The sequence below is a fragment of the Pristis pectinata genome, chromosome 8 (assembly GCF_009764475.1).
Source record: "Pristis pectinata isolate sPriPec2 chromosome 8, sPriPec2.1.pri, whole genome shotgun sequence".
Lineage (NCBI taxonomy): Eukaryota > Metazoa > Chordata > Chondrichthyes > Rhinopristiformes > Pristidae > Pristis > Pristis pectinata.
The window spans coordinates 51,640,996-51,653,567 of NC_067412.1; the positions used below are offsets into that span (position 1 = coordinate 51,640,996).

The 12,572-nt window shown below is 44.2% G+C and overlaps 1 protein-coding gene across 1 annotated transcript in view; it reads left to right on the plus strand.

The window, feature by feature from the left end:
- The first annotated feature begins 5,445 nt into the window (after positions 1–5,445).
- Positions 5,446–12,572, plus strand: part of LOC127573072 (muscleblind-like protein 3) — a 188,138-nt gene continuing 181,011 nt past the window's right edge. The window contains exon 1 of the mRNA XM_052020896.1: positions 5,446–5,624. The gene's annotated coding sequence lies outside the window, so the exon portion shown is untranslated. The remainder of the gene's footprint in view (positions 5,625–12,572) is intronic.

Sequence of the window (12,572 nt, forward strand, 5' to 3'; positions counted from 1 at the left end):
TGAGTGTTTCTAACATTTTCTATTTTCATTTTTTATATCATGTTGGCTCCCACAGTCTTACCACTAACAACATATTGCACACACCGAGAAGTGCTGGTAAATGCTGCCAGTGAGACATTTTGACTCATCCTATCACAAACATTCCCATTGTTCTACAGATCCTTCCCCCAGCTTCTCTCCCACTGAAAACTAACTTGCATCTCTCTTTCCCAATTCTGGTGAAGAGTTGCAGACCTGAACTATTGACTGTTTCTCTTTCCACAGATGCTGCCTGACCTTCTGGGCTTTTCCAGCATTTTCTGTTTTTGTCTGAGTTCAACTGGGCTTTTGATGAGACTTCCGAATGTTCCCCCTTGGCTTCAGTGTGGCAAATATCAAAGGTAGAGGTCACGATTGATTAGTTTGCACTTAACATCTTAATGATGCTGCAGAATGTTAATTCTGATTTCAAGCAATCTTTATATCTTTCACCTCTTGACCTTTCACAAGTTCCTGGATGTCAGACTTTCTGACAATGATGTAGTCCTTGAGGTGTCAGTGTAAGCTGAGAATCATTTTGTTGGTAGCAAGATCCCAATCTGTACAGTTTCTCATTAGAAATGGACTGCTGATATTATATTGACAAACACCAGATACCTGGCAAGGTCGGCTGATCTGCCCTGAAGGAAATTACTCAGGAGGGCTAGTTTGTCTTCCATTTGTACACAAGAACACAAGTAAATAGGAGCAGGAGTAGGCCACTCAGCCCATTAAGCCTGTCCCACCATTCAATATGGTCATGACAGATCTGCCCCAGGCCTCATCTCCTCTTCTGCGCCAGTTCCCCACAGCCCTCAAATAGCAACATAGAAAACCTACAGCACAATTCAGGTCCTTCGGCGCACAAAGCTGTGCTGAACATGTCCCTACCTTAGAGACCCATAGCCCTCTATTTTTCTCAGCTCCATGTACCTATTCAAAAGTCTCTTAAAAGACCCTATCGTATCCGCCTCCACCACCATTGCCAGCAGCCCACTCCACACACTCACCACTCTCTGAGTAAAAAACTTACAGCTGACATCTCCCCTATACCTACTCCTCAGCATCTTAAACCTACGTCCTCTTGTGGCAACCATGTCAGCCCTAGGAAAAAGCCTCTGACTATCTACCCGATCAAAGCCTTTCATCATCTTATATACCTTTATCAGGTCCCCCCTCATCCTCTGTCGCTCCAAGGAGAAAAGGCCGAGTTCCCTCAACCTGCTTTCATAAGGCATGCTCTGCAATCCAGGCAGCATCCTTGTAAATCTCCTCTGCACCCTTTCTATGGCTTCCACATCCTTCCTGTAGTGAGGTGACCCCACGGTATTCCAAGTGGGGTCTGACCAGGGTCCTATATAGCTGCAGCATTACCTCTTGGCTCCTAAATTCAATTCCATGGTTGATGAAGGACAATACAGCATATGCCTTCTTAACCACAGAGTCAACCTGTGCTGCTGCTTTGAGTATCCCATGGACTCGGACCCCAAGATCTCTCTGATCCTCCTAGAGTCCTACCATTAATACTATACTCTGCCATCATATTTGACCTACCGAGATGAACCACTTCACACTTATCTGGGTTGAACTGCATCTGGTACTTCTCAGCCCAGCTTTGCATCCTATCTATGTCCCGCTGTAACCTCTGACAGATGTTCTTCGATATTTCGAACATTTGGAGCCATAGATTAATTGAGAATCAGAGAGCAATACAGCACAGATACAGGCTCTTTGGCCCAACCAGTCCATGCCAACCATGTTGTCCACCCAGCTAGTCTTAATTTCCTGTGTTCAGCCCATATCCCTCTAAGCCCCACCCCTCCATGTACCTATCCAAGTGCTTCTTTAGTGATACTATTGTACCTGCCTCAACCACTTCCTCTGGCAGCTCATTCCATATACTCACCACCCTCTGCGTGAAAAAGTTGCCCCTCAAGTCACCTTTAAATCTTTCACCTCTCACCTTAAATCTACGACCCCTAGTTCTGGACTCCCCTACCCTGGGGAAAAGCCTGTTACCATCCACCTTATCCATACCTCTCATAAGTTTAAACTTTTCTATAAAGTCACTCCTCATTCTCCTACGTTCTAAGGAATAAAGACCCAGCCTGGCCAACCTCTCCCTATAACACAGGGTCTCTAGTCCTGACAGCATCCTCATAAATCTTTTCTGCACACGTTCTGGTTTAACCACACCTTTTCTATAACAGGGTGACTAGAACTATACACAGTACTCTAAGTTTAGCCTCACCAACGACTTATACAACTGCAACATAATGTCCCAACTCCTATACTCATTGCCCTGACTGATGAAGGTCAGCATGCGAAACGCATTTTTCACCATCCTGTCTACCTGTGACACCGCTTTCAATGAACTATGCACTTGTACTCCTCGGTCCCTCTGTTCCATTACGCTCCCTAGTGCCCTACTATTCATAGTATAAGTCCTACGCTTGTTTGATGTTCCAAAATGCATCACCTCACACTGTATCATCTGTATTGAAATCCATCTGCCACTCCTCGGCCAACTTCCCTTACTGATCAAGATCCCGTCTGTAATCTATGATAACCTTCTTCACTATCAATAACTCCTCCTAATTTGGTGTCATCCACAAACTTGCTGATCAAGCCTGTGCATTCGCATCCAAATCATTTATATAAATAATGAATAACAAGGGTCCCAACACCGAGCCCTGTGGCACACCACTAGTCACCAGCCTCCATTCCGAGAAACAACCTTCAATCACCACCATCTGCTTCCCACCTCTCCAAGCCAATTTTGAGTCCACATAACTAGCTCTCCCTGGATTCCATTCGACCTAACCTTCCAGACCAGCCTACCATGCAGGATGTTGTCAAAGACCTTGCTAAAGTCCAAATAAACAACATCTACTACCCTACCCTCAGCTACCTTTTTGGTTACCTCTTCAAAAAACTCTGATAGGTTTGATAAGCATGACTTTCCAAACACATAGCATGCTGACTCCTCCTAATCAGACTCTGTCTATCCAAATGCTGGTAGATCCTGATCCTCAGAATTCCCTCCAGTAACTTCCCAACTACTGATGTCAGGCTGACTGGCCTTTAGTTCTCTGGCTTGTCCTTGCTACCCTTCTTAAACAACAGAACGACATTAGCCACCTTCCGGTCCACTTCTTATACTGGCCCCCACCCTCTACCCCCTTTGATCTTGCCTCCACAACTCTCCTCTGCACCCTCTCCACTATCCCTACATCCTTTTTATGGATTGGAGAATAGCCTTTCCATTTGTTTAAGAAGGACAAAAGGGATAATCCAGCAAAGCATAGGCAAGTGAACCTTACATCAGCAGTAGGGAAGTTACTGGAGAAGATTCTTAAGGATTGGAATTACTGACATCTGGTAAAAGATGGACTTATTATGGATAGTCAGCATGCCTTTGTGCACAAGAAGTCATGTCTTACAAACTTGGATGGTATTCTCTGGAGTGTTGGAGGCTGAGGGGCAACCTGATAGAATTATGTAAAATTATGAGAGGCATAGAAAGGGTAGAGAGTCAGAGTCCTTTCTCCCAAGGCGGAAATGTCAAATACTAGAGAACATAACTTTAAGGTGAAAAGTTTCGAGGAGATTTGCGTGGCAAGTTTTTTGTGCAGGGAGTGGTAGGTGCCTGGAACATGCTGTCAGGAGAGGTGTTGGAAGCAGATACAATGGCAATGTTTAAGAGGCATTTAGGTGGGCACATGAACAGGCAGGGAATGGAGGAATATAGACCATGTGCAGGCAGATGGGATTAGTTTAAATTGGTATCTTCGCTGGCACACACATGGTGAGCTGAAAAGCTGTACTGTTCCATATTGTATAAAATCTAAGTGTGATCTAACCAAGGCTCCACACAGGCATAACTTTCTGAGTTTTCAATTCTCTCTTGAGAAATAAACCCTTGTGCTTGTTTTCCTTTTCTCCCCCACCTTGAAAACCTGCAGTTCAACTTGTAACGATTAGTGTGGCTGTAATCTGAGAGCCTCTACCCCAGCAAGGGCTAGACCCTCTTCCAAATAATGTGATCTGCCTGCACCCCCACCCCCCAATTCTTCCTCTTAAAATGTACTGTCTCACATTTAATTTTGTTGAAATTCATTTGCTAATTCCACAAATTTATTCATGTCCTCCCCTCATGTGTTCCTGTGCTCCCCCGTATTGACCACACCTCACCTATCCTCTAATTTGGTACCATTTGCAAGTGTAGAAATTGCTTTCTTGATCCCAGACATTAACAGTGAACAGTAGTGGCCTCGGCACCAAGCCCTGTGGAACACACTGACCCACCTTCTTCCACTGCCAGCACCTACACTTCAGATCCACTCTCTGCTTCCCTTCTTAAAGTGTCTAGTTTGCAGCCAGTTCAGAGGGCAGTAAAGAGCCAACCACCTTTCAGTGTGCCTCAGCTAAGCATAGTAGAGGACATTAGTGAACCAGTTAAATTTAGGAATTTCATGATACTATCCTTTTACCTTTCCAGGGATTTGGCACAGAAAGAGGACTCGAGTCACTCACACCAGGCGCTCCTATCCCTATTGCCCCTGCAGTGGCTTCCACTCATACAGTAGCTCCCTGCAATGCTCTCACTTGATGTAATCTCATCTCAGAGCAGCCAAAATTACGGCCACAGCTAATTGTCATAGTTCCTCCTTGTGCTTTGTGTTGTCAAAGACACCATTAAAGGTCGCAAATACTGTCTTGTTGCCTCGTGCCTGTCTGCTCCGTCGCGGAATGCCCAGAGGATTGTTTCCTCTGGTTGCTTCTCCTACAAAAGGAATTCTTTTGGTTTTGCTTTCAGTTTCCCAACAGATCTTTTGTTCCTTTTCAAAGGTGACTTTGCACAAATAACATTGGCTGCACAGATTTATATGAACACGCACACACACACACATTGCATATATAAAAACCAGAATAAATAAATAAACAGAACAGGTCTGTGTTCAGGAAAGCCTGTGCTGGGAGGAGAGAGACAGAACATGACAGAAAGCTGGCACACCAATAGCCAAGCCCCACATCTGATTTGCTTGTGTCTGGTCAAGTGACTAGCTGACTGGCAGTAACAACAGGCATGGGAGCATTCGGTAATGTGTGTATGTATAGATAATATAAATTTCATGTAATTATACCAGTTTTAAAATTACATTACCAGTTGATACTATTTTGAGAGCAATGCATCAGCTCTTTAATATGAATGAACATTCTGAACTAATGTAACGGGGGGGGGGGGGGGGGGGAGAAAATGGATCACATCAAGCGAGACTTACTGATTTAATGCCAAGTTTTTCCATGCATCATGTTGTCACAGATATCTATATAATGAGAGCAAAGTCCTTCACTATGTGTAGTATATATGTTGAAAGGCCAGTTACGATTACAGTTTGTTTTTTTAGGTTGTATCTGACTGAATACAGCCTCTGGTGTTAGCTGTATATAGCTTGCTCTGTTGACTGAACACAAGAGGGTGAGAGTGTGCCATCTTTGCCGATCGTCTCTGGATCATTGCCTGCAGATTGCATCTTTCTGCTCAGCAGCATTGTTGAAAGATTTTTTTTTAATTCCTTGTGACTGCAGGAAACTTACCACAGGTAAGACTTAACAAATTGCAGTTCTTGATGGCTGTTCCTGAGATAATGCAAATGGTATTCTTGGTGTGATCTGGAGGCGAATGAAATAACGAGCATGGCTCTGATATCCATGAATCTGAGTGCATTACATCCAGGGTTATCTCAGCAGCAGCTGTGTCTGATTTGATGCAAGAGACACTCTCCAATTATAAGTAATCACTTACCTGAGGTAAAACATTCTAATGAAGTTACCACTGTCACCCTGCTGAAGGGGCAGGAAAACATATTGCACTAAAAATACTGTGATCTGATGTATCTGTGGGAGAATTATACACTCGCTGAATAAATAATGATACCTCTGACTCTGTGTGCAATATGTATGAATATGGGCAAGAAATGCAAGGAATAAAGTTATTATATAGAGACACAAGAGATTGCAGATGCTGGAATATGGAGCAAGAAACAAACTGCTGGAAGAACTGAACGGGTCAGGCAGCATCTCTGCAGGGAAATGGACAGTTGATGTTTCGGGTCAAGACCCTTCATCTGGACTGAAAGATAGAGGGGAGATGGCCAGTTTAAAGAGGTGAGGGGGAGGGGGTGGAGCAAGAGCTGGCAGGTGGTAGGTGGATCCAGGTGAGGAGGGGTGATAGGCAGATGGAGGAGGGAAGGGTGGAAATAGCGACAGAGGCTGGGAGGTGACAGGTGGAGGTGACACAGGGCTGCAGACGATGGAACCTGATCGGGGAGGAAGGTGGAGCCTCGAACCAAAGGAAGATGGGGTGGGTAGATGGGAACAGTAGGGGGACGGGACTCAGTGATGGAGTGTGTGGGTGATGGGCAGACGGAGTGGGTGGAGGAGGGGAAAGAAACAGGGTGACGGGGCGGTGGGGTGGGTGTAGGAGGAACTGGGTGGATCAGGAGGAGAGAGAAAGTTATTATATAATATTGGCAGCTAGTCTTGTGATTTCAGATGCCTGTTTTTAACTCTTGATGCTATTTCCAGCGTGCATTTACTTAAATAGTTATAGAGTCACTGTGCCCATAGGCCAGACCAGTTAGCAATGACACATTAGTGAACCAGTGGGACGTTTGCAACAGTCCGGTTATAAAATGCTGATTGTGACCTCAAGGTGTCCCACCGTGCTGCACAGGGAACAATGGAGAGTAGGCGATTAAGGGATTATATAAATTACTCCAGTAATATTCACATTAAAAGCCAGGGTTTCTCAGCATTTGATTATCTAGCACAGAAGGCTTTGTTCTTAAAATTAGAACTTAGTCATTCAAAAGTGATGTCAGGAGGCATATTCAGACACATCGGCTGATTGAAAACTGGGAGCCCCTCGTTAGAAGTTTGAGTCTGAGCATCACTTCAGCACTGAGCTGGATAGAATTTGATAAGCAAGGGTGTTACAGGGTGTGATGGACGGATAGAGGTGAGATGCAGATCAACAGTAACACCTGGACAGTAGCAACAACCAGGGCAGTGGAGTGGGTGTCAAGGGAAGGGTCATGCTGTTATCCTGCACAAAGACAGCAGGCGCCTCTCCTGAAGAACTAATGCCACTAATGCAACTAATGCCAATGCACTGAGTTCAAGGGTCAGGAAGTTACGCTGCAGATTTATAAAACTCTGGTAAGGCCACATCTAGAATATTGCATTCAGTTCTGGTCGCCCTATTATAGGAAGGATGTGGAAGCTTGGAGAGGGTGCAGAAGAGGTTTACCAGCCTGGATTAGAGAGCATGTGCTATGAGGAGAGACTGGACAAACTTGGGTTGTTTTCCCTGGAGCGGTGGAGGCTGAGGGGAGACCCAGCAGAAGTTTATAAGGTTATGAGGGGCATAGATAGAGTACACAGCTGGTAACTTTTTCCCAGGGGCAAAATGTCTAATACTAGAGGGCATGCATTTAAGGTGAGAGGGGGAAAGTTCAAAGGAGATGTGCATGAAAAGTTTTTTACACAGAGAATGGTGGGTGCCTGGAATGCACTGCTAGTGGTGGTGGTGGAGGCAAATACGATAGAGGTGTTTAAGAGGTCCTTAGATAGGCACATGAGTATGCAGAGAATGGATGAATATGGACTTGTGTAGGCAGGAGGAATTAGTTTAGTTAGGATTTCAATTACTAGTTTAATTAGTTCGGCATAACATTGTGGGCTGAAGGGTCTGTTCCTGTGCTGCGCTCTTCTATGTTCTATGCCACGTTCTTGGTACAGTGCCATCTCTTCTTCTTCATTTTATACTTGTACTGTTGTGCCCTTCCTACCTCTTCTCCTCCTTAGAACACAGAATTGTACAGCACAGCAACAGGCCCTTTGACCTCCGACTCACCATCTTCAGCTAATATGCGACCTGCCCCTCTCCCCACATCTTCCCCACCCAGGTGCGAGCTCTTCCACAGTCTTGTTGACATTTAAAGCTGGTGGGAACCACCTTAACAACACGATTACTCTGAATCGGCTGAAAGTCTGCAACCCTGACACTCGTACTTGAGTCCTCTGGGACTCTTGAATGCCTTTGAGCTGTGGCTTTCCCACAGGCCTGTGCTGACGTGTGATTCTCAGGTTGGTTGATCTCCATCCACAGTATTTATATCACAAAATAATTATTGCCCGTGGGACTTGCTTTTTTATCATTAGACATTGGATCGGGGCACCTGGAGAACACCTGATCCAGGAGGTAGCGAAGAGGCTTGATCATCCGTGAGAGGTTCTCACATCCTGCAGTGCTTGAAGTTGCATCCAATTTAAGGAGCTGACTTTTACTCCATCTTCTTCTACAGTGGTGATAAAGAGAGAGAAAACAAATTAAATTTAAATTGCACCTTTAAAACCTCATCATGTTCCAGATCGCTTCATACAATGAAGTATTGTTGAGGCACAGTCACTATTTGAATGAAATCTGTTGATTGACTCTGTATTGGAATAATAAACCAAGTAAGGTCATCCACCCAATCTACCAGCCTATGACGAGAGCATTGCTGAAGTTGTCATGAAATGAATCAAGCGAGCAAGGCAGAATTTATTCCATCTGATATGATGTTGTATATCACAAGAAGGTTTTGGCCCTTTAAATAGTCAAAATCTTTTTCCCATAGTAGGGATGTCAAAAACAAGTGGGCATGGGTTTAAGGTGGGAGGAAGGAGTTTTAAAGAGGATCGGAGGGGTAAGTTTTTTCACACAGAGAAGTGGTTGATATCACTGAACGCACTGCCAGAGGAGCCGGTAGAATCAGACACAATCACTACATTTGAGAGAAATTTAGACAGATGCTTAAATAGGTAAGGAATAGAAGGATATGGTCCTAATGTGGGCAATTGGGATTAGTGAAGATGGAAAAAAGGTCGGCATGAACATGGTGGGCCAAAGGGCCTGTTTCATGTGCTGTGTGACTCTGTGACTCTTGCATCCAACAACATCAGTCTGAAGTGTCTTCACTCAAAAGCAAGGGAGAGAAGTCCAAAGTTAAAGTCACAGTCAAGTTGATTGTCATATGCACAAGTACGTGCATGCAAACACTTTGCAGCAGCATCACAGGCACATAGCATCAGATACACATTATTCACAAGCATAAATTACACAAACTTATACAAGAAAGAACATAATTAGAACAAAAAAGGTCCACTGTTTTGCAAAATGGTCATACTATTGTTATACTGAGTAGTGATTAGGGTTGCTGCAGGTTTGTTCAAGAACTGAATAGTTGAAGGGAAGTAGCTGTTCTGGAACCTGCTGGTGTGGGACTTCAGGCTTCTGTACCTCTTGCCCAATGGTAGCTGCGGAAAGATGGCATGGCCCAGATGGTGGGGATCTTTGATGATAGATGTTTCCTATTTGAGGCAGTGGCTCATGTAGGTACTGCCGATGATGGGGAGAGATAAGCCTGTGATATATTGGGCTGAGTCCACTGCTATCTGCATCTTCTAGCAAGGTTGGACATTAAATGGTTGCGCTCCTAAAGTGCGAAGAATTCCATGTATGGGGAGGGAAGCAGCTTTGACCCTGCTGACATTCTCTAGCCATTAACAAAGGATGAAGCTGCCACAAATAACTCTCAAGCAACTGAAAAGCTCACATGGAACATTTTCATTGGCCTTATTCCCTGATAATGCATCGTTATCCTGTGGAGTGCTTTGGGATAATTTGCTGCATTGAACTCTGTTTGCATGCAAATTATTAGAATCACTGATTAACTGACTGCAAAGCTTCATGTTACATTACAGTCGTAAACATGTCATAATTCTATAAATTGTCCGCTTGCAGTTACTGGTCTGGATCAAGAGCCTGCTCATCTGCTAATGAGCTAAAGGTGAGAAGACACAATGAAGTAATTAAAATGACCAGTAATAAATATCCCATGCATGGCCAGGCTTTCCTTCCCACAAGTCATGCTACCTATTGTCTCAATCATTGCTGAATTTTCTCAGTATAAATTGACCTTTTGGCCTTTGCCATTATGATTTGATGATATCTGCAGTTATCTCTGAATTTGGACTACATGGTGCGTCTGTGGTGCAAATTCCAGGAGGTTGTAGAGTTTTTCTCCCAACTCTACCTGAGCAGCTCAATGCTCTTGTCACTGTGACACTGCTGTCTACTTCACTGTGCTCTCATTGATCAGCCACTGATCTGCCAGTTTGGTGTCCACACTCTTTCACTCCTACAAGAAAACTCATTTCTCCTTTGCCCACTTGGTAATTAGTTTATTGTTGTCACATGTACCGAGATGCAGCGAAAAACTTTGTTTTGCATGCCATCCATACAGATAGTTTCAAAATGTCAGTACATTGAGTTAGTGCAAGGGAAAAACAATAACATGATGCAGAATACAGTGTTACAGTTATAGCTACAAAGAAAGTGCAGTGCAAGCAGACAACAAGGTGCAAGGGCCATGATGAAGTAGACTGTGAGGTCATTGGTTCATCTTTATCATACAAGAGGTCATTTCCATAGGCTTATAACAGTAGGATAGAAGCTTGTCTTTGAGCCTGGTAGTGTGTGTTTTCAAGCTTTTGTATCTTCTGCCCTATGGAAGGGGGGAGAACAGACAACCTTGAGGGTAGTATGGGTCTTTGATTATGCTGGCTGCTTTCCCGAGGCAGCAAGAAGTGTAGACAGAGTCCATGGAGGGAGTGGGGGGGGGAGCTGGTTTTCGTGATGGACTGGGCTGTGTCCACAACTCTCTGTAGTTTCTTGCAGTCTTAGGCAGAGCAGTTGCCGTACCAAGCTGTGATCCTGGGGTGGAAGTCGGTACATGACTGTCCATTTCAGGTGCAAAGTTGGCATCAATGTGTTCAGTTTTCCTGCACACTCAATCCCCTGCAAAATTCATTGGGCTTATTTTTCAGGTATCCTGAAGTAACAGCCTGAAGTAAGAGAAAGCCCCATTACTTATGCAAACACCCACAGTTATTCCCCCTGGTTGAGTCTGGTTGGCTAGGGTCAGGAGCTGAGCCACTCCAGTCAGGGTTTTCTCATTGACAAAAGGGAACTTGATTGAAAAATATTTAGTACTTATTGTATTCAGACTGGAGCAGAAGGTAGCTGTCACCTAGGCTACTGTAGTCAAATGAGGAGCAATGTCAGCAAAAGAAAATCCTCAGTAAAACAAGTTTTACCAGTGTGCTAGTTTCTGACCATTGTGATTAATTTTTGTCAAAAGATGGCTTTGTTACCTGTTGGGCAACCATTATTTGGAGGGACAGCTTTCCTGTGGACTAATTGTAACGTTCCTACCAACAAGACTGCAGGTTGGCTATTCTCCAATGATACTGAGTGGAAGCAAAATTGCATGTCGTACAGTCATACAGCACAGAAGCAGGCCCTTCGGCCCAACTCATCCATGCTAATTGTGTTGCCCAGCGGGATTGTCCCATCTGCCCACATTTGGTCTTCTAAACCTCTCCTATCCATGTACTTATCTAGATGGCTTTTAAATATTGCTAATGTGCTATTTTGGGAGCTCCTTCCAAATATGCACCACCTTTGCGTAGAAGAAGCTACCCTGATGCTCCTTTTAAATCTCTTGCCTCTGATTTTAAACCTATGCCCTCTTGTTTTTAGCACCCGCTCCCTGGGAAAAAGACTATGTGCTTTCACTGTCTATGTCCCTCATGACCTTGTATACCTCTATCAGGTCTCCCCTCAATCTCCTACTTTCCAGGGAATGGAGTCCTAATCAACGCAACCTCTCCATGTAACTCAGATCCCCAAGACCAGGCAACATCCTGGTAACTCTTTTCTGCACTCTTTCTAGTTTCCTATATCAGTGTGACCAAAACTGTACACAATACTCCAAGTGTGGCTTCACTGACGTCTTATATAACTGCAACATAACTTCCCAACTCCTATACTCAATGCCCTGACTGATGAAGGGCACCATGCCAAACGCCTTCTTCACCCCCACCACCCCATCTATCTGTGATGCCACTTTCAGTGAACTATGCACTTGCACTCCCAGGTCCCCCTGTTCCATAACACTCCCCAGGATCCTACCATTCACTGTATAAGTCTTACCCTGGTTTGATCTCCCAAAATGCAATACCTCACATTTATCTTGATTGAAAGCCATTTGCCAATCCTCAGCTCACATACTTAGTTGATCAAGATCCCCCTGTAATTTTTCACACCTTCTACGCTATCTACAACACCACCTATTTTAGTATCATTGGCAAACTTACTAATTATGCCTTTTACATTCACATCCAAATCATTTATATAAATTACAAGCAACAAAGGTCCCAGATTTATCCACTTCAATGCACTTTAAGGCCTATAATACATCCTCCCTGCTAATTTATTTGTGGTCCAGGACAACACCACTCATTTACCCCATTTCCATTGTTTTCTACATAGTAAAAACTGGGAGTTCATTAAAAATCTCACCCAGTTTCTTTGGTTCCACACACAGACAGCGGTGCTGATCTTTAAGGGGATCTATTCTCACCCTAGCCACCCTTTTACT